The sequence below is a fragment of the Sturnira hondurensis genome, unplaced genomic scaffold, assembly GCF_014824575.4.
Source record: "Sturnira hondurensis isolate 20B ecotype Veracruz unplaced genomic scaffold, ASM1482457v3 Scaffold0000566, whole genome shotgun sequence".
Taxonomy (NCBI): domain Eukaryota; kingdom Metazoa; phylum Chordata; class Mammalia; order Chiroptera; family Phyllostomidae; genus Sturnira; species Sturnira hondurensis.
This window is the reverse complement of record NW_028073197.1, coordinates 1,629,016-1,652,454: the sequence shown is the minus strand read 5'-3', so window position 1 is coordinate 1,652,454 and position 23,439 is coordinate 1,629,016.

Here is a 23,439-nt window from a genome sequence, read left to right as displayed (position 1 = left end):
AGAGGGCCAGAAATCCAATGATTCTACCAAAATCATAAAACTTGATTATGCCTCAAGTCTCTTACTTCTTACTAAGAATGAAAACTTCTAGCTGCTATGCTTTGATACCCCTTAGGAAATGGAAAATAACATTTGTACTTTTTATACTATGGTTTCTTTAGCCTTCTATAAGTTTGGCACACTTTACATTGCTAACCAACTATTTCTCATGGGTCTTCTAGTTTATAAACAATATTATCACCTGTGAGGTGATATCAAAGATGTATAATATTACCTCTCTAGAACCTGAGGGATAAAGAAAAAAAAACTGTTGACAATAGAAAGAACAACAGAGACATTTGAAAGACAAAGCTGTTACCTTCAAATTTCTCATGCTTTTTCTTTCTCATTGCAAATACTGCCCTGACCAAGTAAAGGTCCATGTGTATCAGAGTAATATTATTTCATGTAGGAAATATGAAATACCTGGTAAATACCTGTCTTTTCCCCTCAAAAAGTATCTAATAAACTAAGATGGTTTGGTCAGAACCTCGGAGTTTGGGATAAGGGTACCCAATGTTTCTAACCACACACAAAAAATTTAGCCCAGTATCTACACATATAATTTAACGCACACCCAGTGCTTACTAAGTCGTAGACATTTTTCTAAGAACTTTCCTGTGCCACCTCATTTCGTCTTCTTAATAACCTTACAAAGTAGGACTATTATTGCTTCTATTTTATAAATGAGAGGAAACTGAGACACAGAACCTCACACACCACACTATAGCAACTATCTTGAACACAGCTTAACCTCCGCATATTTGTTGAACAAACAAGTTAATACTATAATCAGATAACAATCACATCAATTCAGCCACCATTTATAGTGTTCAACAATATTAACAAGTATGCTGTAAATTCTGATTTATTAGTATGTTTGGGGAATAATAAACATTTTTTCTTCTTAATAAAATAACAAAAAAAAAAGAAGGGGGAAAAAGAAGGCTGCTGCGCCTATTATATCCATCCTCGCTAATTCTGTTTAGAACATCTCAACTTTTCAAGAATACATACAGAAATATAAAGATATTTATGTTTATCTATATAGATAGGTATTTCCATATAGATACATTTGTGTATGTAGATATTTTCATATATATATATTGAGAGAGAGATACACCCCAAATAATCGCTTTCACTGCCTTAGAAGTTGCAGTACTGTGCCCTTCCTCCCTACATCTGCATAATCTGTATCACTGAATAAGAAACCCATGTGGCTGAGACAAGCCCAGGTGGCTCTCTGCTGCTTATCATGTGCACGTATTTTTCTAGCACCTGCTGAATCCTATCTGTCTTTTGGCCACAAAATTAATAGTGCACATAAAGGGGGACAAATGGAAATCCGGACACATTATTCCAAATTGTTATTATTTCTTTCGGATTGATTCAAAGGCACTTTACAATTTGGGAACTAGGATTGATCCATTTGTCTAGTAACACATAATCAAGTAGAGTCATAATTTTCTCTATAATACCTGGTATGGTTACAGTTTCCTTATAAAATATGTAAGCCTTTGGGTGGAGAGATTTTATACAGTAAATATCAATGAGTTTTTGTGTAATTTACTCTTTTTAATAGTTCTTCTAAAGTGCTCCATTAACATGGATTCACTAATACGGTATGTATTGGATCCACAGAAATGACACTTGCCTGCACTTTAGAATAAAAAGAAACATATTTTAGGAATAATGTGATCAGTTTTTAGTATATATTCTTTTGTGTAATTCATGGGAAACCCACATAAATGTAGGATGTACAATACATTCTGTATAAGGAATTAAAATATATTTGGAAGTGTGACACAGAAAGAAACATACTTAAGATTCAGTTTGCCCTGGCTGGTGTAGCTCAGTGGATTGAGCACGGGCCTGCGAACCAAATGATTGCAGTTCGATTCCCAGTCAGGGCACACGCCTGGGTTGCAGGCCAGTTCCCAGCAGGGGACGCACGAGAGGCAACCATACATTGATGTTTCTCTCCCTCTCTCCTTCCCTTCCCCTCTAAAGATAAATAAATAAAATCTTTTAGAAATTTTAATTTATATAATTTGTTAACTATAAATTATAATAGTATAAGTAAAATTATAAGTTGAAGTATGCAATTTTTAATAAATATATTTAATCTGTTATTAATTTCCCTTAAATATTTAATGAATTTAGTTGATAATTACTCTGATTGTAGCGACAGACTGAACATGAAAGTTCATTATACTATATCCGTAAAAAGAACATAGTATAGTGAAAAGTTGGGAGTGTAGAAGCAGATGAAATGGAAAACCTAAACAGATTAAAATACACTTTACAATCAGCCTAATTAAAACTCAGATTATTCAGCCAATCATAGAGTCAGAAAAGACCTAATGATATTCAGACTAAGCTAACTACACAATATACGAACTCGTTAATGACATGATTAGAAATTTAGGAGATCGGAGTCTTTTAGATTTACTGTGGGCTGCTTCCTGTAAGATAAATTTCTGTATCTTTGTCTCATGAGTGCTTCTTCTGATCATTTTAAGTGAAATTTTGAAAGAAATAAACACAGTGTTTGTGTGGGTTAATACTACCTCCATTAATAAATATCTGCATGCTGCTCCAGCGTTCTTTCATGCTAATTTTTCTAAAGACTGAATATCAAATTATTCAAGTAAGGTAATAACCAATCATCCAGCATGATGCTAATTAGTCCGTGAACTTACCTACAACTGAGATATAACACTTGGGGTGGAAGCACCTGCTGAACCCTGTGAGCAGGAGGTATCTGTTTTGGCACATCTCCAGTGTTTAATTAACCTGTCATATTTTATTATGCTTCTGCAAAGCATCTAAATCTTGTGCAAGTTAAATATGCTAAAAGTATTTCAAAATCAAACCTATGATTAATTTAAAGTTAGTCAAATATGGGCAACATATAATTCTTGTAATTTATGTCTTTCAGCTTGTGAAGGTGTTTTGTCTTTTTGATGGTTGAAGTTTGGTTGTGCCCAACGCAGAGTAATTTTAAATGGGTTAAGTTAAGCAACATTCAGAGGGATGTGATTTGGCTTCGCCTACGCATTACATTTGTAGTTTTTTTTTTTTTCAGTTGGGCCCTAAATTTTTAAAAAAAGTGTCTACAAGAGCCAGAACTAAAATGCAAGTATATTTAGTATGATAACAAAGCATACTATAATAATGTAATTTGTGTTCCTGCAGACAGCTCCATTTCACTAGACTCTTTATCACTACTTTGTGTGTATGTGTGTGTAATTACCAGTTATGATAAGTACTCTATTGCAGAAGTTGTTCATGAGTATAGAACCCTAAGGTAAACTTGGGTTCAGGATTTTCTGTTCTAAGTGATATGGTGCTTAACTCAGATATGACACTTTAAAAATTTTTTTATTTATTTATCTTTAGAGGGGAAGGGAAGGAGAGAAATATCAATGTATGGTGCCTCTCATGAGTCCCCTGCTGGGAACTGGCCTGCAACCCAGGCATGTGCCCTGACTGGGAATTGAACCACGATCCTGTGGTTCACAGGCCCGCGCTCAATCCACTGAGCTACACCAGCCAGGCCTTAGATATGACAGTTTTGACTAATTTTAAACTTACAAAACACATCTATAGGCAATATTTATTAACATATCTTAATTTTATTGTTTATAAATATGTTTTCTATGAAGCTTTGTATTTAGAACAAAATAGTATATAATATTTTCTTAGCCACTACTTATTTTTGTCCAGTGGATTTTTTCATTAGTTGAAATTTCTATCAGTTGTCCTATGGTAATAGTCCTTTGCAAAAAATTTCTGCTTGCACTTCCAGACCTGCTGGTGACAAGGAGAGCAAACTGGTTGCAGCATTTTCTGGAAGATGAGACAAGTGGCCTAATCATTTTAGAGCAGTTTTGTACATAACTCATGAGTGTGCAAATGTCCCCACTGCAGACTATGCTTGTGTTAAGCAGAGCACTTGTAGGTGACATTTGTGGTAGGTGCAAATCTCGTAATGTTTCTTCAAAATGTAAGAGGCCTACTATAATCTGGATTTTTAGATGTATATTGTCCATTTTTCTTTCTGTAAAGCTAGAGTAATAACTGTTATGCAATGAAAAGCACACTTAAATATGTAGCTTCACCTATGTTGATACTACATATAAAAGGAAAAAGATAGAAGAGAATGAATAAATCTCTTACTTGTACAAATTTTAAGAGAATATAAAATTCCCTAAGTCCCATAGATGCCAGTGCCAATATATTGTAAATGTGACACGCAAGTATATCCCCGACTTAGAAGGAGCCTGGCTTTTCCAGTTATGAGATGTGACTCCGCAGGACTGCTAGTCTCAGAAGTTAAACACTTCAGTATTCAAGCAGTTAATTGTTAGAATCCTACTCTAAAATAACTGGAAAATTATGGAAATGTTCCAAGTTTAACTTGTCACTGTAATGAACAGTATGCAGCTTCAAAAGCTTGAACTTTTGGCGTAATTTAAACTGTAAATGCACTACCACTTGTATGAAATTATCTGTGTTCACCATACCTTTAGTTGAGGGAGGAGTATGAATGAGATGCCACTACAAATTCGTATGATGCTTTGCTCATCAGCATTCTTTTTTAATTTTTTAAATATATTTTATTGATTATGCCATTACAGTTGTCCCATTTCCCCCCTTCATTCCCCTCCACCCTGCACACCCCCTTCTACCCACATTCCCCCCTTTTAGTTCATGTCCATGTGTCATAAGTTCTTTAGATTCTACATTTTCCACACTACTTTTGCCCTCTTCCTGTCTATTTTCTCCCAACCGTCTATGCTACTTATTCTCTGAATCTTCTCTCCTGGTTTCCTCCTCCCACTCCCCTGTTGCTAACTCACCATGTGATTTCCATTTCTGTGGCTCTGCTCCTGATCTAGCTGTCCTCTTAGTTTGCTTTTGTTTTAGGTGTGGTTGTTAATAACTGTGAGTTTGCTGCCTTTCACTGTTCATATTTTTAATCTTCTTTTTCTTAGATAAATTCCTTTACCATTTCATATAATAAGGGCTTGGTGATGATGAACTCCTAGAACTTGACCTTATCTGAGAAGCACTTTATCTTCTCTTCCATTCTAAATGAAAGCTTTGCTGGATAGAGCAATCTTGGATGTAGGTCTTTGGATTTCATGACTTGGAATACTTCTTTCCAGCCCCTTCTTGCCTGGAAGGTCTCTTTTGAGAAACCAGGTGACAGTCTGATGGGAACTCCTTTGTAGTTGACTGTCCCCTTATCTCTGGCTGCTTCTAGGATTTTCTCCTTCATTTTAATCTTGGCTAATGTAATTATGATGTTCCTTGGTGTGTTTCTCCTTGGGTCCAACTTCTTTGGGACTCTCTGAGCTTCCTGGATTTCATGGAAGTCTATTTCCTTTGCCAGATTGGGGAAGTTCTCCTTTATTGTTTGTTCAAATAAGTTTTCCACTTGTTGCTGTTCCTCTTCCCCTTCTGGCACCCCTATAATTCGGATGTTGGAAAGTTTAAAGATGTCCTGGAGGTCCCTACGCCTCTTCTCATTTTCTTTGAATTCTTGTTTCTTTGTTTTTTTTCTGTTTGGTTGTTTCTTTCTTTCTCCCGGTCTACTCCATTGATTTGAGTCCCAGTTTTCTTTCCATCACTATTGGTTCCCTGTGCATTTTGCTTCAGTTCACTTAGTGTGGCCTTCATTTTTTCATCTAATTTGAGACCAAAATCAGCCAGTTCTGTGAGCATCCTGATCACCAGTATTTTGAACTGTGCATCTGATAGGTTGGCTATCTCTTGGTTGCTTAAAAGTATTGGCTCTGGGGCTTTGATTTGTTCTTCCCCTTGAGCCATAATCTTTGGTCAGGTCATGCCTGTTAGTTATGAGGGGCAGAGCCTTAGGTGTTCACCAGGGCAGAACAACCCAGTCTCTGGGTTGTGATGCTGTATGTGGGAGAGGGGTCAGAGAGGGAATAATAGCACTTGTCTGTTCTCTCTCAGATTTCAGTCCCCTGTACCACTTCCCACAAGCAAATTGAACCCTTCTAGAGCTGGTACCTGGGTGGGTGGGCTTGTGTACATTCTAGGACCCTTTGTTGGTTTCTCCAACAAAGTCTCCTGTGAGGCTGGGAGTCTCTCCCGGCACCTCTGCCCTGACAAGTGTTTTCAATTGGTGCTTTTAGACTTTATTTCCTGTTACTGGTGCCCTGGGTTGCACAGTCTGTCTCACTGTGGAACCCTTTTTTGTCTTGTTTATCTGTGTACGAATGTGTGTCTGGGGTCAGCCAGCCACCTTGCATGCTCTGCTTGTTTCCTCCCCACACCTGGAGTCTGCTAGCCCTGCTCTGCCTATGCACCTGGGCCTTCTCCTGCCTCAACCCCTCTCCACTGGCCACCGACTCCACCCCTCTTCTGGTCTGGTTGAATGGTTGTCGCCTCCCTTACAGTTCAATTTTCTGTCTGTTCTGGTTGTGTTTTTGTTTCTAAATCTTTGTTGTCCTTAATTTTGGTTGTACAAGGAGGCACAATATTTCTACCTATGCCTCCATCTTAGTCAGAAGTCCTCCCTCATCAGCATTCTTGATGTAGAGTGTTTTTACAAACCAAAATAAATGATACAATAAATGAGTAAACACAAATTATGTGGCACTAAATGATTCTTACATAAGTTATATATAATTCAATTTATTAAATTTCTACATTTTCTATATGATAGTAAATGACTTATACGGATCTTCAACAAAATGAATTCATTAGTCTTCAGTTTCCCTGACCTTTCTGAGATAGTTAATTGCTCAGTATATTTTTAAAGTTTCAATAGCTTGAGACCAAATGCAATATATAAAAAAGTAAAGAATAAATATTTTACTATTAAATGCAAGAGTAATGATAAATGTACATTCAGGGTTTACACTCATCTCATTAAAACCTATACCAGATGATATAGGTTCATTACAGATGATAGAATATATATTGTTTATTTTGAGGTAACAACCTTTGTACTTGGTTATAGGAATTCAAGAAAAGTAATATGCTACAAATCAAAGTTATGCTAAAATGTGTAGCTATACCAGATGATCTCACTCTATAATAATAGATCTTAAAATAGACACAACTGTTTGTATATTTTAGCTATCTAGAATGCAATAAAAACAATTTTTATTGAAAATGACGATGAAGTTTTAATTTTCATATTGATTTTGTAAAATTTCCAAGAATAAATCCATAGTTTATATATTCTTCCATAATACAGTAGTTTTGTTCCCCAATTTTTTGTTCCAATTAAATATTCCTCATGTAGAAAACAATGATTCTTATCACTTAAATATAACATTTATAATACTATTAAAATTGAGGTATGAATAATATTTTAGATATCTTTATCTTAAATTTTAAATTCCATGTACATCATAACATCAAAGCAGCATAACAAAATGCATTTTTAAGATAATATTTAGTTGACCAAATAATATTTGAGGACAAAACACCTATAATTAAGAAAAAACACACCCTGGCTGGTGAGGCTCAATGGATATAGTGCAGGCCTGTGAATGAAGGGGGTCACCAGTTCGATTTCCAGTCAGAGCACATGCCTGGGTTGCAGACCAGGTCCCAGTGAGGGGCATGCAAGAGGCAACCACACACTGATGCTTCTTTCCCTCTCTCCACCCCTTCCCATCTTTCTAAAAATAAATTAAAAAATAAAATATTTTTAAAAGAAGAAAAAATCATTTACTTTGCACATGATTGAACCTAATATTACTTGGTTATTGACTATTCCCTAAATTTTGAAAATTTTGGCATTAAATTCACATCCACATTTGTAAGTATCATTGTCTGTATATTTCCATACAAATGGATGAAACTACATTATTAAACACTTAAGTATAACTATTTTTTTGTCTTAAAAGATTTTAATGGTTTAAAAAAATGGCACTGCCTTTACACAGAATGCTAAGGCATGGCTATCAGTTAAATAAAGACCAACGAACTTTTCTAACTTAGTTAATAGAGTCAGTCGAGTTCTTTTATGTGCTGTGAGTGCTTTAAGTGCCTTGACCCATGTACCTGCTTTAGGGACAGATGTATTCTGTGCCTGCATTGCCAAGAATACTGGCATCTCAATGTAATCTCTTCCAGGGAATGGCCTTGGAAGGTAAAAGGGAGTTGCCTGGCTCAAGGTCATATACTTCCCTTTGGATAGCATTTACCCAATGACCTGTCAGAAGTGAAGGTAAAAAGCTTAGGCTAGTTTCTCAATTTGAGACATTTCTCATGGGTCATCTCAACTTCAGAGTTCCTTTGGGATATGCTGAGGCAGTTATTGGACCTGTGTTACTGTTCACCTCCCTTCCTACAATCCTGCTTCCTTCTGACTCCTCACAGATGTTATTCCTGAGAATATCCCCCATAAACATTCTGTGTATGGATCTCTGCCATAAAATCTGTTTGCAGCTAACCAATCTAAGATGTCATCGGTGTTGGAAGAGGAAAACCGAGAGATGTAGGGCAGATATCTGATTCTCAGATGGCTTTTTTTTTTTTCAGGAGAAATGAGTGTGAGGAGAAATGCTTCCATTTTTTTTTTCCTTAGGCAGGGCAGTTAAGTTACAAGCCAGCCATGAACAACAGGTAACATGACTTCTCTTTAATCTGTAACAGCAAAAATGTAAATCAGTATTTTGGAGGGAAGAAAATGTGTCAAAGGAAGAGGCTGAGGAAGTGCCAAACTAAAAGCTTTGTATTTTTCCATCACTATAGTGTAGTTTGAACAAAGGTATACAGTTCAAAGGTCTTTGTGTTCAAATCTTAAAATTAGGTAATGACCCTAGGTTTCAAGATTGAATTGATTTTTAATTTTAAGTTTACTTTATATAGTGTGTGGATAGCTCCCTGTTCTCTGTATTTAGAAGTATAAACAACATATACCTGGTAATTTGGTAATTTTATAATTATGATGTAGCTCCATTCTCCCCTTAAAACATTTCAAATAAACCCTTTATTTACAACAAAAACAATATACCTTAGTGCAGAAAGTCTCAGTGTTCATGTGGTTGAGCATCAAAAAGGCAAATTGCTCTTTTCTGAACAGCAGAAAATATTGCTATCTTAGATTTCATCATTCAAAACAGAAATCATTTTTACCAGCAGAAACTGCCTATATTGCAATAAGGGATAGTGGAAATCACACTTGGTTTAACAAAATGCTCTATGGTTCTGAACCTGCTTTTGGTTTTACAACTTGTGTTTGTTACTGTACTATTTGTTACATAGTTGCAAGTTCTCCGAGCAAATTTTATTTTGTTATTGACTTCTCAATGAATTCATAAAAAAATCTCTGTAAATTTAATAGAACACATATGAAACAGAAGCACAGCGTGACAGCCTCTAGATTATACAGATTTGCAAATGAGAAAAAGCAATGAAAGAGTTAAAATAACTTCAATGGATGGTTTATAAATCATGAGGGAAGAGCCTTTAGTTTCATATATTCTATCCCAATTATTGACAGAGTAGATGACAAATCTATATAGACATATGTGCTAACATATTCAAATGTCTCAATTGATTGTGTTTAACTACGATGACTAATTTTTTCAGACATCTGAATTTATGTATATTNGATTATACAGATTTGCAAATGAGAAAAAGCAATGAAAAGAGTTAAAATAACTTCAATGGATGGTTTATAAATCATGAGGGAAGAGCCTTTAGTTTCATATATTCTATCCCAATTATTGACAGAGTAGATGACAAATCTATATAGACATATGTGCTAACATATTCAAATGTCTCAACTGATTGTGTTTAACTACAATGACTAATTTTTTCAGACATCTGAATTTATGTATATTTGTGCTGTTCAGTGGCATACTCTTATCTAAGTATATTTTATTTATTATGCTATTACAGTTGTCCCTTTTCTTTCTCCTATTTATTTCCCTCCACCCTAAATCCCTCTCTTTCTGGCCTTTAACTAAAGCACCCTTCGTTTACATCCATACATACAGGTTGTTCGGCTTCTCCATGTCCTATATTATTCCTAACCTCCCCTCATCTGTTTTGTGTCTACCAATTAAGCTTCTTATTCCCTGTACCTTTTCCCCCCTGCCCCTCCCAACTGATAACCCTCCATGTGATCTCCATTTCTGTGATTCTGTTCCTGTTCTAGTTGTTTGATTAGTTTGTTTTTGTTTCTTTTTTCTTGTCTTTGTTTTTTTGTTCAGTTGTTATAGTTATGAGTCTATAGTCATTTTACTGTTCATAGTTTGATCCTCATTTTCTTAGATAAGTCCCTTTAACATTTCATATAATAAGGGCTTAGTGATAATGAACTCCTTGAACTTGACCTTATCTGGGAAGCACTTTATCTGCCCTCCCATCCTAAATGTTAGCTTTGCTGGACAGAGTAATCTTGGATATAGGTCCTGGCTTTCCATGACTTTGAATACTTCTTTCCCAGCCCATTCTTGCCTGTAAGATTTCTTTTGAGAAATCAGCTGATAGTCTATGGGAACTCCTTTTTAGGTAACTGTCTCCTTTTCTCTTGCTGCTTTTAAAATTCTCTCTTTATCATTAATCTTGGGTAATTTAATTAAGATGTGTCTAGGTATGTTCCTCCTTGGGTCCAACTTCTTTGGGACTCTGAGCTTCCAGGTCTAGTTCCTTCACCAGATTGAGGAAGCTTTCCTTCAATATTTGTTCAAATAAACTTTCAATATCTTGCTCTTTCTCTTCTCTGATTTTGATGTTGGGAGTGTTTAAAGTTGTCCCAGAGGTTCCTATACCTCTCCTCATTTTTTAAAAAAAAATTGTGTCCTCATTCTGTTTCAGTTGAATGTTTATTTTTTTCCTTCTTTTCCAAATTGTTGATTGAGTCCTGGTTTCCTTTCCTTCATTGTTGGTTCCCTGTATGTTTTTCTTCATTTCACTTTGCATAGCCATTACTTCTTCCTTTATTTTGTATCCATACTCAATCATTTCTGTGAGCATCCAAATTACCAGTGTTTTGAACTCTGCATCTGATAGGTTGGCTATCTCCTTATCACCTAGTTCTTTTCCTAGAGTTTTAATCTGTTCTTTCATTTGGGCCATATTTCTTTGTCTCAGGGTACTCTTGGATTTTAAGGAGTGGAGCCTTTGGTGTTTACCAGGGTAAACACCCTGGTAAAGTAGGGCAGTCCACACCACTGCATAATGAAACTGTATGTGAGAGAGCAGTCAGAGAGGAAACAATGCTGTTTGCTCAGCTCTCACCCCACTTTCAATCACTTCTCCAACTACCCACAAGTAAATTGCACTCATCTGGTGCTGATTCCCAGGTAGGGGGTATTGTGTACATTCTAGGATCCTGTGGGCCACCCCCCACAACAGACTCTTCTGCGAGACTAGGAGTTTCTTCTGCTGCTGCAGCTCCCACAGGTTTTCACAACCAGAAGTTTTGAAGCTATATTTCCCCACTCTGGAACCCCGGGTTGTGTGGTCTGTCTCACCCTGAGTTGTTCCTCCTGGTTTATCCGCTTGTGAATGTGGGACCCACTCTGCCAACCACCACTTTGCCTGCTCCGCCAGCTGCTACCTTGCCATGCATCCTCTCCATCCTGGCTGCCCATCTCTGTCCCTTCTACCTGTCCGAATGAATGTTTCTTCATTACCTCCTCAGATATCAGACTTCCATATTGTTCAATTTTCTAGCAGTTCCAGTTGGTTTTTTATTTTTATTTTTAATTTGGTTGTTATCCTTCTTTTGGTTGTGTGAAGAAGCAAAATTGTATCTACCAATGTCTCCATCTTGGCCAGACTCTCAATTGTACAATCTTTATAAATAATATTAAAAAGGGTTATTTGCTAAATAATTATTCATAGCAATAAATGTCCTCATGGCCCTGGCTGGTGTAGCTCAGTAGACTGAGTGCCAGTCTGCGAACCAAAAGGTCACTGGTTCAATTCCCAGTCAGGGTACATGCCTGGGTTGCACCAGGTCCCCAGTAGGGAGCACACAAGAGCCAACCACACATTGATGTTTCTCCTCTTCCCCTCTCTCTAAAAAAAAGGAATAAATGAACATTTAAAAAAAAGAAATATCTTCATGAAAAATGCCGATGACAAACCAAACAAAAAAAATTAGTACAGATAAATGATTAAATTATCCTCATATTTGGCAGAAATCTCTAAAAACATACATTTTAGAGCATGACATGATCATTGTCATCAAATGCATGCTTTGTCTTTCATCATTTTTTTGAGGACTTAAAGATATTTAGGGTAAGGGTGATACTCCTTTGAATTCTGTATACATGTCAGATGAATACACTGGCAATTGAGCTTACAGTGTCCATGATGGTGACAGGACCTTGTGGTAGGTTTTATCATGAATCTTTAAAAAGTGTTCTCAGTATGTAATGCTGTCATTCCTTAAATACTTCTTGTAAAGTACTATAAATTCTTTAAAAATAGTTATGTTGACTGGGCCCCTTCTAATGAATTACTTTTGTTGTTGAAATCATCAATATACTATTTCATGGTTGTGTCATTTTAATAGATACTTTTCAGTAAGGATATAATAGTATTTGTTACTATTCTGTTTTATCTAAGCCTATTTTACTTAGAGGTTTTCTTTTTGTATCTGTGTTTGACTCTTTTTAAAACTTTGAATGAGAGGGAAGATAATAACTAGACCATAAAAGCAATAACATTAGAATTAATCACAGAAATAGTTTGCAAATTTGACCCAAATGATCTAATAACTACAACATAGTCTTGTATCAGTATAAGTTTTATAGTTCAAACATCTCTTCAGAAGGAAAACTTCTAATTGTTCTCTTAAATAAAGCAGATAAAAACATTCATGAAGAATTTAAGTGGAAAAAATTTGCATATGGGTCACAAACTACTAAAAAATAACATCTAAATGCAACACTTTTAGAGATATTCAGTTTATCCTGCTTAATGAAGACTGATAATTTAGAAGAAAACCATGAATATTACATAATAGAGCAAAATATTACATATCGGAGCAGAAAATGTTTTTCTATAACCACACACTAAACACTAAAGTACTTCAATTTACCATTGGGCTCCTATCCAAATCCCATCTATGCTCATTTTAGAATATGTGATGACCATTTACTTGAAAAAGAAATGCTACATCACCAAAATAACTCAGAGAATGGCGTTTGTAGGCCTCATTTTATGATGTATCAACATGTTCGACAGACAGATTCACACACTGACAACAGAAATTATTTTTAAAACTCCCTTAGGAAGAACTGAAGTTTATGTTTTCTCTTAAATTATATCATAATTGTGTAAGCCTATCATATGTTAGGGGATTGGGAGGAACCTGGATCTCCTGAGAAAGTTAGGATTATTTTATGAAAGTCCTGTAGAAACGCGTCTCAAATTGAGGATCAGGACATGCAGGAGACAGTGTTAAGGGGCATATGTAGGGTAAACTGGGGACATAAAAAGTAACTAATTGTATAGAGAATTGCAGGTCCTATGAAGGGAAAAAAGATCTTTTTCCTCCCATCTGAAGGATTTCTCTTCCTGAAAAAAGAAATTGAAAATTTAACAGCGATTGCCATGATGTTAAAAGGTCACATAAAGCATTATTCTGTGGCAGTTACTCAAAAAATTATATACAATTAATTTGACACAGCTATTTTTTATGCTAATTAAATGCTGACATATTTGTTCGTGTATGAGATTGGACTATCAGTATTGCTTCAACTCAGTTCTAGAAGACTGCAATATGGTGTTTATTACTTATGTAAATTTGCTTAATTACATAGCGACTCAGTTATCTTATTTATTGCATTTCAATTAGCATCCTGTTAATAGTCACTAACTGTTTAATTAACTCACATGAATAAGAGGTGTCTTGTTAAATGTAAATTAAGTAGATTTAAGTAGACAATAGTTGCAAATGGTAGATTTACTGCTAATGGTACAGAAAACTGTTGCTGGAAGAAGTAAATGTACTCAATACCATCTGCCTTCATATCTAAGCAAGAAGAAAATTTTATTTTCCTTGAAATTATTTTTAGCACAAAGGTAAGAACAAGCAAACAAAGGTGTAGCAGGCTTTGGCTCCCTGTTTGCAAGAGTGCATTAAATGTCATTTAGAGTTCTGTTTTATTGTTAATGAGAAATACAGAGAAATATAAAGTAAAATCTTTTTTGAATGTGGAATTACTTCTGAAATGAATTTGTAAAAGGCTTATAAGTAATGCATAATCACTGATGTATCTGCTCAGGGTAGAATGGAACAAACTATCACAGTTCTTTCCTAAATGTTCCCTTGTGACCTGACCAGGAAATTAGTTAGCAGGGCACCACTAGGTGACAACAAGCATGACTACAGGGGAGGCCGAATGTCAGTGCGCTGAAACTGTAACCCAGTTTTATTGGATAAATGTTTCTGTTTTAGCCACTTTATTTCCCAGAGGTCAAATAAATGATTAGCTAATCTGTAGAGAGTATCTGCTTTGGTGCAATAGTGAGTTTTCCTTGCAAAGGGAATGAAGAGCATTTCTGGGAATTAAGTCCTCCCATTAATTTTGGGAGGACTGGCAGAGTCTGTCACTGAAAACGCTGAAAGAAGGTGAAATGGGAGTTCGTACATAGTACTGTATATATATTCTCTGCTATAGTTTCCAGGCTTTGGATTCATAAGGGTCTCACATAGAAGAAAATGGGTTTTAAAATATTTTCTGCCAAAGTTTGGGGTACTCATTGTAAGAAAAGAACGCAATATACTGTTACTTTGCTATAAAAACCTGAAATTTTAAAACCAAGCTTTTGGCTTTTTCTTTCAAGATTATAGTAGTTCCCTCTTATCTCTGGGTGTTACATTTCAAGATTTTTGGTGTAGACCTGAAACTGCAGATAGTACCAAACTCAATATGTGTTTGGGAAAAAAACTGTTTTTTTCCTATACATACATATCTATGATAAATTTTAACTTATCAGTTAGGCACAGTAAGAGACAAGCAACAATAAATAATACAATAAAACAATTATCACAATACACTATACTGAAAGTTACGTAAATGCGCTGTGTGTGTGTGTAATGACCAAGACAGGTACTCAGTGACTGCAGGCAGGGAGCACACAGAGTGCGGACGTGCTGCATAAAGAGGATAAATTATGTCCCAGGGGGATGCAGCAGGCAATTGAGATTTCATCATTGTTTATTTCTGAAATTTCCCACTTAGTCTCTTCAGAGCATGACTCTCCACAGGTAACTGAGAGCGCAGAAAGTAAAACGCGCGTACAATGAGACTACTGTATAACGTTTCAGAATGAATGATAAAAAATAAACCTTTATTTATTTTTTATTTATTTTTCCCATTTATTTAATTATTGTTCAAGTACAGTTTTCTGTCTTTTACTCTCATCCCAGTCCACCTCCTCCCCGTGCTCCCCACCTCCTTCCCATTTCCACCTCTCTTAGTTTTTATCCATGTGTCCTTTATACTTGTTCCTGTGAATCCTTTCTCTTTTCCCCTGAAATTCCCTATGCCCTCCCCTCTGGTTCCTAGGTGCTCATCAGTAAATGAATGGATCCAAAAACTATGGTACATTTACACAGTAGAATTCCATGCAGCAGAAAGAAAGAAGGAGCTCCTACCCTTTGCAACAGCATGGATGGAACTGGAAAGCATTATGCTGAGTGAAATAAGCCAGGCAGTGAGAAACAAATACCATATGATCTCACCGTTAACAGGAAGCTAAACAACAAAACAAACAAGCAAGCAAAATATAACCAAAGACACTGAAATAAAAATTAAACTTTTAAAGCAATAAAAATGTCATCAAAATGTAAAATAGAAAAAAATTTATTACAACACATTTTCACATCTTTAGCAGCCCCCAAATTATATTTATTTAACTTGTTACTCTCAATATGGTAACCTTAGATTTTTTTCCCCTTTGCTTTTGAACTTCAGCAGTAAGTGAGCTGAAATGATATCCATGGTAAAATAAATCTGACTGTAACAACATTTTCTGGTGATTATCCTATGAGACTACTTAATGGAGTATACCTTTTTCTTTTTATTACAATTATTAAATTTTATCATTTCAATATTTCCAGTATAAAATCCCATGTCGTGCTTTCATTTAAAGCTCTTCTTTAAAAAAAAAAAAAATGTTCTCCATTCAAATTCCTTTGAAGAGTTCAGAGTATCTGTAGAAAAATATCTGAACATTTTCTAAAGTAATTAACCTTGGCAATACCGTAAAGAATATAGATATTGCTTTATCCTGAAACTCGGTTTCTAGAAAAGCATCTCATGTGGGTCTATTCTTAGCAGAACTGTTCTAACCTGCAGAGCAAATGGTTCGGAGCTGACCTGAAGTGATGTGTCTTGGCTCTAACATTCAGCAACTATACTACTTGGGGAAATTTCTTAATCTCTCCAAACTCTGATTCTTCATTTTTTCAATGGGAATTATAATTTTAACACATTAGGCTTTATATGAGGTTTGACTGGTGTTTTATGTGTTATGTGTGGCATGTTTAATAGAGCATCTGACACTTGGTGACCACTAACTGAGGGGTAGTTGCATGTACTAAAACATGAAAAGGCCATGCTTGCTTCAGGGATGGAAACATGCTGCTAGATACAAATGATAAAGTATATGTCATTATGTTTTGTAAATTAAGAAACAGGTCCAGGTTGAAACTAAAATTATTTGAATGTTGGGGTTTTTTAGATTATGTATCCAAAAAATCATCAGTGCTTATGTTATAGAAACTCTGCCTACAATTTTTTTCTTTCAAAGATATTTTTAAAATTATATTCATTTATTTTTTACAGTTGTTCCTGTTCATCCTCCCCTTCCCCACCCTACCTCCCGCCCCTGACACTTTGCCCTCCTTAAGCCAGTGAGTTATATATAAATGTTCTTTATTAAACTCTTTCACCATCTTTCATCCTGTCTCTGCCCCTTTCCAGCAGCTGTCAATCTGTTTCATGCATCTAAGCTTCTGTTACTATTTTGTTCATTAGTTCTTTGTGTTCATTAGATTCCATATATAAATAAGATAATGTGGTATTTGTTTTTCACTGACTGGCTTAATTCACTTAACACAATATTCTCCAGGTCCAGTCATGCTATTGCAAAATGTAAGAAGTTTTTCTTTGGCTGTTTCCAAATCCTGGCTATTGTAAATAATGCTATAATGGACATCAGGGTGCTTATATTCTTTTGAATTAGTGTTTTGAGTTTCTTCAGATGAATTCCCAGAAGTGGAAATATAAGTCATAAAACCATAAAAATACTAGAAGAAAACATAGGCAGTAAAATCTCGGATATCCCACATAACAACATTTTTGCTGATATATCCCCTAAGGCTCTGGAAACAAGAAAAAAATTAACAAATGGGACTACATCAAATTAAATGGCTTCTAAACAGCTAAAGAAACCATTAGCAAGACAAATAAGGAACCCACTGTACAAAAGGACGTTTTCACAAATGGTATATCTGACAAGGGCTTAATCTCCAAAATATACAAAGAACTAATACAACTCAACACCAGGAAGACAAACAACCCAATTAACAAATAGGCAAAAGAGCTACGTAGACATTTTTCCAAAGAGGATATAGAGAGGGCCCAAAGACATGAAAAATGCTCAAAATAGTTAATCATCAGAGAAATGCAAATTAAAACCACAATGAGATATCACTTACACCTGCCTGAACAGCTACCATCAATAAGTCAACAAACAATGAGTGTTGGCAAGGATGTGAAGAAAGGGAACCCTTTTGCACTATTCAAGGGAATGCAGATTAGTGGAAAGCAGTATGGAGTTTCCTCAAATAATTAAAAGTGGAACAGTCTTATGATCTAGCAATTCCACTTCTGGGAATTTATTCAAAGAAAACTAAAACACTAATTCAAAGATCTTTATGAACTATTCTTGTTATTAATATAGACAACTTCAACAACTCCTTCGGGCAGTTTAAGTCCACTAACTGAAAAATGATTTTACTTCCTGATAACACTGTTTATATATACTCTTTTTTAGCTCACTACACCATAGAAGGGCCCTAGACCCCATCTCCTAGAATAACTCTGCTTCTGGAATCCGAAAGTCCATTCCTCAGGGGACACATTCTAGACCTGCACAGCTCTTCTTAAAGCACCTGACAAGCACCTGTCCCTGACTGCTGGCTCATATAATTCATGGAATTGCGCATATAAGTCATGGGATCTGTCAACCTCCCACTCCCACAATTAAGGATGTTTCTGTATCTCCTCTCATCCTCACTTGCTTTATTTTTTTTTTACTAATTTTTCAATTTTAATGTAAGTCTAAATTTGTTAATACTTTTACTGTTGACACTATTACTGATGCCCCCCATGCTCTCCTTTTATCGCCTCCCTCCAGCCCCCCTTCCTCCACCTTCACTAGATCGTTGTCTGTGTCCATGGACTATGCATATATTCTTTTTTTCCCTATTGTTTCAAAGGCTGAGATAGCCTGTTCATGTATAGTCCTACCACTTGATCTCTGATTCCACGTCCTTCTATCCTTTCTGGATATGTATTCAGCTTGTATACATTGCTTTCTTTCCTCTCAATAAAGGTTATGAAAGAAACCCTCCACCAAGGGTAACATTTGCTTTGTATGTCCCTTGTTCAAAATACGTCATCTTGAATTCACCACTTCCCAGAATCCTCGGGGAGGGTTCGCCAGTATCATCACTGTTACTTAATCAATGACCAGTGCTTCAGGAACTTGGCATCTCCACTGCAGAAAACACTGCAGCCCTTTCTCTTTCTTGGGAACATCCCCTTCTCACCTCCCATGACAGTATGTCTCTCTGGATCTTATCTGAATCCCCTGTTTATTCCTACTCAAGAATAGTTGCTAGCTCCACTAGCAAACGTTTTAGACAAGCCTTAAATTATGTTTCCAAGGGTGCAGTTCTTTGTTTACTTTCCTTCTGAGTTTCCATGTCCCTTTCTTCTTATCCATTCTCTTATTTCAGCTAATATCCATACTAAATATTATCAAAAGTGTATCTCCCCAGTTTTTTTGAAATGAATATCACTATGTATTCTCACACAGAAAACTGTACCTTAAATGTCCAATGGCATATTCAACTCAAATGACAAAATTAAAACTTCCACTTTCTCCAAAACTCTCTCCCAGTGAACAAGAGTCCTAAAAGCACAAAAATCAATGCATCATACATACATTATTTCAACTATGTCCACGGAAATACAAAATACATTTTCCCAGCAATTTTAAAACTACATTCAAGGTGATTTTTATTTTGTGACAAATATTAATTCAAATGTCTCAAGCAAAATATTGAAATGGAAGTTTTAGTCTCTACTCCTTATAGGACCTTCGATCGTAACCTCCAAACAACTTCAGTACAGAATCGAGTAGAGGGTTCAAATGAAAAGATTTTATTGTTAATAATTTCTATGCTAAAATGCATTTTATTTTATTTTATTTTAATCCCCACCTGTGGATATTTTTTGTTTTTATTTATTTTTTTAAAGATTTTATTTATTTGTCCTTAGAGGGGAAGGGAAGGAGAGGAGAGAAATATCAATGTATGGTTGCCTCTCGTGAGTGCCCTGCTGGGAACTGGCCGGCAACCCGGGCATGTTCCCTGACTTGGAATTGAACCATGATCATGTGGTTCGCAGGCCCGCACTCAATCCACTGAGCTACACCAGCTAGGGCCATTGTTTTTAGAGAGATGGAATCATTGATCAGTTGCCTCATGTACATGTTCAGACCAGGGGTCAAACTCACAACCTAAGTATGTGCCCTCACAGGGAATTGAACCCACAGCTTCAGTTATGGTACAATGCTCCAATCAACTGAGCCACACTGGCCAGGGCTACAAATGCATTTTAAAACATTTTAATGTATTAATAATCCAATTGATGTTAGCTTGTCAAATTACTTAACATTTTTTAAATCCCAAGTTAATTTTTCCATGTCAGAATGAATAACTTATTTTAAAGAGGATTCTCTGATAAGAGGGTGGTTCATGACTAAAGACAAAATTTACCCAGTAATTTATTTGTTTTAATATTTTACTTGTAATTTTTGAGAACACAATTACAATAAGGTTATTTGGAAGTCTTACTATTTATATCACACCACCCCAAGAATACCTTTTTGAAGAAAAACTTTATGAAGGGTTACTTTCCGAACATTTTTTGAGCTGAATTTATTCTCCAAAATGCCAATGCCAATGCCGTGACCGCCAGCGTAAAGGAAGAGCAACTCCCGTAACTCGCGCAGCCGCAAGTCCTGCTAGAAAAGGAGGAAGTGAGTGGTGTCGCCTTGCCCAGCCCAGTGTAGGGTGATGAATAGGGCTAGATGATCGAGAAAATTGGACAGTTCCTATTTGATACTTCCTTGCATAATCCTTTTAAGGAAAAGGATTATGGTCCTGAGGGGAACAAAGGGGAACAAATGTATTCTCTTTTAAGTAATTATATGGCTATTAATCATGCTATCTTTACAGAGTCTGAAAAAACGAAGCAGCACAGAAAGTTACAAAACTGCAGGCATCTCTAAAGTTGACTCATATGCATAAATGCTTGCTTCAGCTAAACCACCTCAATTTGTAAAATGACAAACCCTTTAAACACTTTCTCAATATGTTTCCCCCTTTTGAAGTTTAGTGGATAGAATAAAATAGTGGATTTACTAACAAATTTAGTAAGCCACCTTTCCTTTCCATTCACTCTAACTGAATCTCAGGGTTATTATTATTTTTAAATGTAATCTTGAGAATAGGAAAGATAGGAAAATTTGCCTGAATACCTAGTCATCTTATTGACTGCCAGCCATTGATTCACCTACTTCGGTGAATAGCTAGGCTTCTTTCTTTTTCCAAATGCACCCTTCCAAAGCTGTGGACTCCACATGGTGAAGTGGATACACTTTTGAGATGGTAGGAAAAGAAGATGCTGACAATCACACATATGTGATGAAGATGATTAAAGTGTACAGAATATAGTTCATGGATAATAATTTTGCTAAAATGTATTTTACAAATATAATTATCATTAGTAGTCAGGGTAGTACAATCTACTGGACAGATCACTACAGTACATTTAAAATACCTACTTTTTTCTTAGTTTCCTATTTAACTCATAATTAAGAGGACCTTATATGGTCCTCAATTTTCTGAACTATGAAGCAGATAATTACCAATCAAAGTTTAGAAATTACACACACATACACACACACACACACACACACACACACACATATATATATATAATTTTTCCCATAATATTTATCATCATTTATTTAGCTAGTGCACTTCTTTTTTTTTTCTGTTAGTCTCCATGGAGACAACAAGAGACAAAGGCCATGGCTTCACAAAGCATTTCCTCAGGTAATTGCTCAATTTTCATAGCTCTCTAGCTATTGCTAGTGAATAGTTAGGTTATGTCCCCTTAGGCTAGCTATATCAGATGTTTGCTAACTTATTCATTTCCAAATGACCTCCTTGGCTTTAGAAATTGGAAGCTATTGAAACATCCTTCATTTCACCGGTGTATATATGCATGAAATAGAACAAGGAAATTTCTTTTGCATATTGTTCATTATGAAAATAAAAATAATAGTCATAATGATGAGACCCATTTACTATTTATTTCAGCAAATAGTTCTAACTGTAGAAACTAATAGTGTTATACCAACTCAATATAGTCTACTCACACATGGATTTCTTTTTATGGAGATGCACCCTAAATGTAGCTTTGGCAAAGAAAGTATGATAAAGAGATTCCTCAAATTTATTCTCTTACCACTGCAAGTTATTATTATTACAAGGTCACATAGTTTCCTTCACTTTTCTATATTAAGGTACAGGTCGTAATTTCTAATTCACCTTCAGGAATGTAAAACATTCTATACTTTGATGGAACATTTGTTTACAGAGAATACACATCCTTCTTTTCAAACTAGTGTAAGAGTAGTGTTACCACACAGCCATGTTCTGCGGTCTGCTGCCAATAAACTCTGGAGGCAAGGGTTTGTTGAAAAAGAAAAGAGGTTGTTTGTTTAAAGGCTAAAAATAATGGAAGAATAATGGGCTTCTGCCTCAAAGTTCATTTCCCTTAAAACACCCAAAGGCAAATAACCCCTCTACCCTTTGCCATCTCAGTTCAAGGATGTGCCTGGAATCCCTCTCCCATCTAAAAAAATGTATCATCCTTTGGTAAATACAGGTGGATTAGCTTGGTACCGGTCAAAGTTCAGCTTCAGGTGTAATTTGGAGTCTGTGCACACTGGTGTCCTTCTTGCTGAGTGCTGCCCTTTCCTGCGACCACTGCCTGCCTTTTCTCATGCTTGCAGAGGGGTGCTGGGCTTGTCTGACCATGCAGTCTCGAGGGCCTGCCAGCCCATGAACTGAACTCTGGCCCCCAACCCCTGATGGGGTGTGCAAGAGGGAAGGAAAGAACAGGAGCTTCCATGTGCATTTTGTTTTAAGTATTCCGCTCCCAAATCCTACGCACATGCACTCCAACGTATTAGCCAATTCAGGCTGACATCCACAATACACATTGGCTTGCACCATGCCCCCATCCCTCCTCACGCTGCCATGATCTGGAAGCAGTTAGGAGGGTTTTCTAGCCAGGCAGTGGCACTGCATCTCTGTCCTGGGAGGGATGTCACCTTGTTATATGTGTGTTGTGACCTTTTCATCCCAAGCAGACTCTGTGCAAGCTGCCTCCAGCTGTGTCATGCCACACTGCTCTGTTCCCAGGTCAACGCTGAAGGGCACCATAGTAGCTTGCCTGAGGGTATGGAAAGCCTATCATGTGGTTTGGGTTGCAATTTCAATCTGTACTTCCTGACACCACCCAGGGTTCCCTCCAGGGAGTGCAGGCTCTCACACCAGCTCAAGGCTTCTCCCCACTCCCCAGCAGTCTCACCAGAACCCTCTGTTACAGTAAAACCAGCTCAAACTGCTCCTGTCCCATTTCTAAAAAGATCCTGATTTGCTTTTAAAGTTAAAAGACCAAAATTTCAAAAAATACAGCTGAAGCATGTGCAAAGGAGAGAATTTTGACCTCCGCTTGCACCTGGCACCAAAGTCTCACCTAACGCATTTCCCCCAGGAAATCAAGAATGGGGACATGACCAGGACTTAAACACCTGAACCCTTTGAGAAGCAAAGGGTCCCTTGTCTGGGAAGATCTGGAACTGAAGCTCCTTACCATTTCTTACCATACATGATCAAATTTCCAAAACCCTCAAAATGAAACCTGCCACCAGCACTTCTATACAGCCTTTGCCCCCTAACTTCCTAGAACTCACCCCAAAATTTCAGCTGAAGATGACAGATATGAGCCTTGACTCCTGTTGTAATCTTACAGAAGTTAAATGTCTTTAATATGACCTTTGCTC